At 35.8% G+C, this 6,756-nt stretch overlaps 1 pseudogene; it reads left to right on the forward strand.

Annotated features, from left to right (window-relative positions):
* The first annotated feature begins 3,423 nt into the window (after positions 1-3,423).
* On the forward strand, positions 3,424-4,562 carry LOC133248951 (taste receptor type 2 member 10-like; annotated as a pseudogene).
* The last annotated feature ends 2,194 nt before the right edge of the window (positions 4,563-6,756 follow it).

A 6,756-nucleotide genomic window follows, 5' to 3' on the forward strand; every position in this document is an offset into this window, starting at 1 on the left:
ATATGAAACATTGTGCCTTATATGCAACATGAATCAACCCTTGGAAATGTGTACATATTAGCAATATTTGGGGGAGTATATTAGTCAGGAAGGTTTTGGGTATTAAGAAAATAAATCTAGTCTCAAACTAGTGTAAACTATAAGAGAATTAATTATTTCATTTACCTAGGCATCTAAGGTAGAGTCAGTTCCAGTCCATGACCAAAGACTCAGGTTGTTTACTTCTCTATTCTGTTGACCTTAGGGTCTTCATCCTAGAGTTCCTCTCTTTGGGGGTTACAAGATAATTGCCAATGACAAGTGTCATTTTCTACTTTCTTATTCTTGCCCTGCTGGAGACAGACAACTTTTTTTTAAACCAACGATTGCAACTCCTTTTTTCAGTTTTTTGAAATCAGTCAGGATTTTATTCATGGATCAGGGAGCCACTTTAAGCAGAATATCATAATTTGACACCTGTATATCTTCTTTGGTGAAGTATATTTAAATCTTTGGCCTAAATATTAGTTCAGCTTCTTATCTACATTTTGTTGAGTAGTATGAATTCTTGTTATATTCTGAATAGCAGTCATTTATTAGATATGTCTTTTGCAAATATTTCCTCCTGGTCTGTTACTTGTCTTTTCCTTCTCTTGACTTTATCTTTTGCAGAGTAGAATATTTTTTTTAATGAAGTCAAGCTTATCAATTACATCTTTCACGGATTTTGCCTTTGGCATTTTATCTTAAAAGTCATTGCCATTGCCAAGATCATCTAGGTTTTCTTCTATGTTTTCTTTTAAGAGTTTTATAATTTTGTTTGTTTCATTTTGGTCTATGATGTGCTTCAAATTAATGTTTGTGAATTATGTAAGGTATGTGACCAAATTCATTTTTTTGCATATGGATCTCCAGTTGCTCCAGCACTATTTATTGAAAAGACTACCTGTGCTCCATTGTATTGCTTTTGCTCTTTTGTTGAATATCAATTGATTATATATATTGATTATATTTAATATCAATTGATTATATTTATAGGCTCTCTATTATGTCCCATTTAAGTGAAGTCATTCAGTCATGTCCGACTCTTTGCCACCCCATGGATTGTAGCCTACCAGCCTGCTCTGTCCATAGGATTCTCCAGGCAAGAATACTGGAGTGGGTTGCCATTTCCTTCTCCAGGGGATCTTCCTGACCCAGGAATTGACCTAGGTCTCCCACATTGCAGGCAGATGTTTTACCTTCTGAGCCACCAAGGAAGCATATTCCATTTAACTACTTATTATTTTTGCCAATATCACACTCTCTTGTTTAGTCTTGACCTAAGTAGTGTGAGTTCTCTGACTTGATTCTTCTCCTTCAATAGCGAGTAGGCCATTCTGGGTTTTGACTCTTCATATAAACTTTAGAATCAGTTTGTCAGTATCAACAAAATCACATGCTGAGGTTTGGGGTTGCACTGAATCAATAAATCAAGTGTAGAGTTACTGACTTTTTGACAATATTGAGTCTTATCTATAAACATGGGCTGTTGTTAAATTTATTTAGCTCTTTTTTAATTTTCATTTATCAGAGTTTTACAGTTTTCCTCATATAGGTTTTGCATTTGTTATATTTATACCTAAGTAATTTTTGGATGCAGTGGAAATGCTATTGTTTCTTATTTCCAATTCCATGTGTTCATTGCTGATACAAGAAAGCAATTGACTTTTGTATCTTAACTTTGTATCTTGCTATGTTGTGATAGCTGCTTATCAGTTTTAGAAATTCTTTGGTTACTTCTTTTGGATTTTCTACATAGATGATCATGTCAACAGCAAAAAAAGATAGCTTTATTTCTTCCATCCAATCTGTATACCTTTTATTTATCTTTCTTGTTTCATTATATTAGTTAGAATTGCCAGTACATACTGAAAAGGAGTGCTGACAGAGGATGTATTTGCCTTGTACCTGATACTGGTAGAAACACTTTGAGTATTTCACCAGTAAGCACAGTGTTAGCTCTAGGTTTGTTGCATATAGTATTTATCAAGTGGAAGATATTTCCCTCTATTCCTGGTTTACTGGGAGCTTTTATCATGTTGGGTTTTGTCAGAAGCTTTTTTTTTTTACATATATTGATACATTGTGTGATTCTTTGTCATTTGTTGATGTGATGGGTTACATTAAATAAATTTCAAATGCTGGACCAAATTTGTATGTTCAGGCTAAATCCTGATTGTTTGTGCTATATATTTTTTATATACATTTTTGGATTTAATTGGCTTATATATGTTGAGAATTTTCACATCTATGGTCGTGAAAGATATTGGTCTATAGTTTTCTACTAATATCTTTGTCTGGTTTTGTTATTATGGTAAGGCTGACCTTAGAAAAAATTGTAAAGTATTCCCTCTGCTGTTTTCTAAAAGAGATTGAAGATAATTAGTACAATATTTCTTAAATGTTTGTTAGAATTTACCAGTGACTCTACCTGGGCCTGGTACTTTCTCTTTTGGAAGGTTATTAATTAGTTCTTTGTTTTAATAATAGATTTAGACCTATTATTTCTTCTTGTGTGAGTTTTGGCAATTGGTAATTTTCAAATAATTGGTACATTTCATCTAATTTATCAGGTTTGTAAACATAGAATTGTTTGTAATACTCCCTTAAACGTCCATGGGATCAGTTGTGATAACACTTTTCACTTCTGGTCTCTTTTTTCCTTAGTTAGCATGACTAAAAGCTAATCAGTTTTACTGATATTTTTAAAAGCAGCAGCTTGTGTCTACAATGGCTAAATACATTCATCTCTTCTATGCATTACTTTTGCTTTATATATCTAAACTGCCATTATTAACACAAAATAAATGACAATGTTACTGTTGACACTGAAAAAGGTCAAGTCCAGTTTTTGTTTGTATTGTGTTCAGTGTTCTGTAGGCATATATTTGGCATTCCTACTACACAATCCAGGGTAACAGATGCAAAATAGACTCTGGAGGACAAGTAGAATCCCTGAAATAGAAACTTTTATTTGCATCTTAACAAATAGTGGTTAGGCATTTAGTCTGGTCACACATTCAGTAGACTAGCTAAATTTTATACACATAACTGGAGGGGTCTGTGTGAAGGTGTTTTGGATTCCATCCCAAGGCAGTAATTCAGGGGCATTTTAAGTCTTTATGAAATGAAGGAGAAGAAATTCATTCTACCATCAAGCAGCAATATATACCTCATTCTGCAGCACGTAATTTAAAATTGATGGAACAGAAACAATATTAGGATTGGCAAACATGCTAAGTATAAGGGAAAGTCTCCTCATTTTTGTAGCAGTTCAGATCAGATCAGATCAGTCGCTCAGTCGTGTCCGACTCTTTGCGACCCCGTGAATCGCAGCATGCCAGGCCTCCCTGTCCATCACCAACTCCCGGAGTTCACTGAGACTCAAGTCCATCGAATCAGTTATGCCATCCAGCCATCTCATCCTCTGTCGTCCCCTTCTCCTCCTGCCCCCAATCCCTCCCAGCATCAGAGTCTTTTCCAATGAGTCAACTCTTCACATGAGGTGGCCAAAGTACTGGAGTTTCAGCTTTAGCATCATTCCTTCCAAAGAAATCCCAGGGCTGATCTCCTTTAGAATGGACTGGTTGGATCTCCTTGCAGTTAGTGAGTCAATATTGGGACTTTAAGGGAATGGATTTATTGGATTTATAAGCTGCATTGATGGTATGAAAAACAAGAAGATCTCTACTATCAGCTTTATTCTCGCTGGCTTAGCAACTTTCAGAGTTTGCCTGATATGGACAATAGTTACTGATGGATTTTTAAAGTTATGCTCTCCAGATGTACATTCCTCTGGGAACCTAACTGAATATAATGGTTACTTGTGGATAGTGATGAATCAATCAAGTATCTGGTTTGCTACCTGCCTCAGCATCTTCTATTTCCTGAAGATATCTAGTTTTTCCCACTGCATCTTTCTCTGGTTGAAGGGTAGACTCAACATGGTTGTTTTCCTTCTTTTGGGATGCTTGCTTATTTCATGGTTAGTTACTTTTCCACATTTCGTGAAGATTGTTAATGATGATAAAAGGAAAATAAAAACACAGTCTGGTCAATGGATATGCATAAAGGTGAACTCTTTGGAAAACAAATTTGGCTCCATCTTGGTGTCATTCTCCTTTTTATAAAATACCTGATTATATGTGTCTTGTTGCTCACTTCTCTTTGGAGACACAACAGGAGGATGCAATTGAATGCCACAGGATTCAGTGACCCCAGTACAGAAGCACATATCAAAGCAATGAAAGTCTTGGTGTCTTTTATCATCCTCTTTATCTTGAATTTTGTAGGTACTGCCATACAAATATCTAGTGTGACAGTGCCTGAAAACAAACTGCTTTTTATTTTTGGTATGACAACCACAGTCCTCTATCTCTGGGGTCACTCGCTTATCCTAATTCTAGGAAATAGGAAGCTCAAGCAAGCCTCTTTGAGAGTACTGAAGTCATTAAAGTGCTGGGAAAAAGAGAAACTTCTCAGAACTCCTTGACAGGCCTGTTAAGAGAAACTGACATTTCAATAAAGGAATCAAGTGAAGAAAGTCCCTGAAGATCTGTTTCACTTACACAACTTTCTTGCATTGGTTTCAACTGTATTACTGAACATCACCACAACCTTCCACAGTGATCCTGAATTTCACTCTTCAAGGAGATTTTAACCCCACACACAAATCTAATGGCTCAGTCAGCTTCCCTCTCTTGCAGTTGCTTCTTTCTGAATCCATCAGCTCCAGAGAATTAGAGAGTATTTACTATAAATATGTTGATGGATGGAGCAATTCTCTAAAATAAGATTTCTCACTTCATTTTACCTGACTTCTCTGAAGTAGTGATAGAGATATCTTGGCAGTATCTTCAGCAAGATATTCAAAGAAATATTATCATTATTGTTATTATATTACCATTTTTTATTTATATTAATGTCTACATTCCTCCAGATTTGTCCAGTAAGAATCACTCAGGTTGGCTCCTGTGTCATTTTGACATGTTCCCATGCTTCTACTCATCTTTCTTTACATTCTTACACAGAAAAATATTTCAGGTTCATTGTGTAGTCTGTGTCGTTCAGCCTGGATTCACTCTTTCCCCAAGGTTTCCTCATTTCTTTTAGTGTAGCCAGGTATTTGAAAAGCAAGATTTGGTTGGACACAAACTTTCCACAAACTTATTTAGTTCTGTTTCTCAGTCTCTCCTCTCAATATGTATAATACATTGCATATTTATGCTAATATCTCTAATTCCACTTCAAAATCACAGGCTTCCATCTTTCCACGATGTAAATCCTGTCTTTAGTAGTGAAAAAATCATTCTCACTTTTATTAGTGTATTTACTCATTTGTTCAGTCCTAAGAAACACTGAGGGCTTCCCAGGTGGCTCTAGTGGTAAAGAACCCACCTGCAATGCAGGAAACACAAGAGATGTGGGTTCAATTCCTGGGTCAGGAAGATCTCCTGGAGGAGGAAATGGCAACCCACTCCAGTGTTCTTGCCTGAAAAATTCCATGGACAGAAGAGTCTGGCAGGCTACAGTCCGTAGGATTGCACAGAGTCAGACACAACTGGAACAACTGAGCATGCACACACAGGACACACTGAAAGTAGTTTCAGACCTGTTAACTCACATATAGTAAAGAAGAGAAAGAAAGAAAGAGGGAGAGAGAAAGAAAGAAAGAGGGAGAGAGGAAGAAAGAAAGAGGGAGGAAGCGAGGGAGAGAGAAAGGGTGGGATGAAGGAGGCACTATTAACCACAGCTCAGTACTTTGTTACAGCTCATGTTTGCCTGAATCATGGCATAATAGTCAAAATACTATGTTTCAAAGTTGTTTTGGTTAGTTTTCTTTCTTTACCTTTAGCATGGTTATAGTATTCATTTTTTTTTTTAAGTGAGGGTTGTTGTTTTTTTTTAATTTTATTCAGTTGTAGGATTTTTCCCCAGTCCTTATTTTATTTTTTAATTTAAAATATCAATATTATTTCAAGAGTCAAACACAATCAAAAATCATCCTGAGAATATTATCATTCACCCCTTATAACATCAATCTCATAGTAAATTACTCCCTACAGATAAAATGTGTTCAGTCCCTTAGCAGTTGCCAACTCTTTGCGACCCTGTGGACTATAGCCTTCCAGGCTCCTCTGTCCATGGAATTTCCCAGGCAAGAATATTGGAATGAGTTGACATTTCCTTCTCCACTATAGATAATAAATTATCTATAATTTATTGCTTTCTTTCTCCTATTTTTATTCTTGAAAAAATAAACAAGTTTGCACATACTTTTTCCATATTTCTTACATAAAAGACACTTTCCAGCTTACTCTTTTCTTTTACAATATGTTAGAAATCATTCCATCCATTTCTGAAATTGTTTCTCATTCTCTTTCACACCTTTTTAGTATTCCATCATTTGAATATACCAGATTTGATTGAACAGGTTCTGTGTATATGTTGGTTTGTTTCTGGTATTTTGCAGTTACATACAATGTTGCTATGAATAATCTTGAACATACATATATTGATTCTGACACCCAGTTCTAATTGGAGTCACCAAGAAATTAATTCAACCCTGGCACTACCTACCTGAAGAGAGCATCAAATTCCATAGGTGAAGGGCTCAGTCCCACAAGAATATCCCCACTTGAGCTACCAATTGCAAGCCCAGGTTGTTATCTGTGCTTTTGACTTACTGGCTATAAGTCTGAGGCTCCAATAACTCTCTACTTGGGTTTGTTTAAT

The sequence above is a fragment of the Bos javanicus genome, chromosome 5, assembly GCF_032452875.1.
Source record: "Bos javanicus breed banteng chromosome 5, ARS-OSU_banteng_1.0, whole genome shotgun sequence".
Lineage (NCBI taxonomy): Eukaryota > Metazoa > Chordata > Mammalia > Artiodactyla > Bovidae > Bos > Bos javanicus.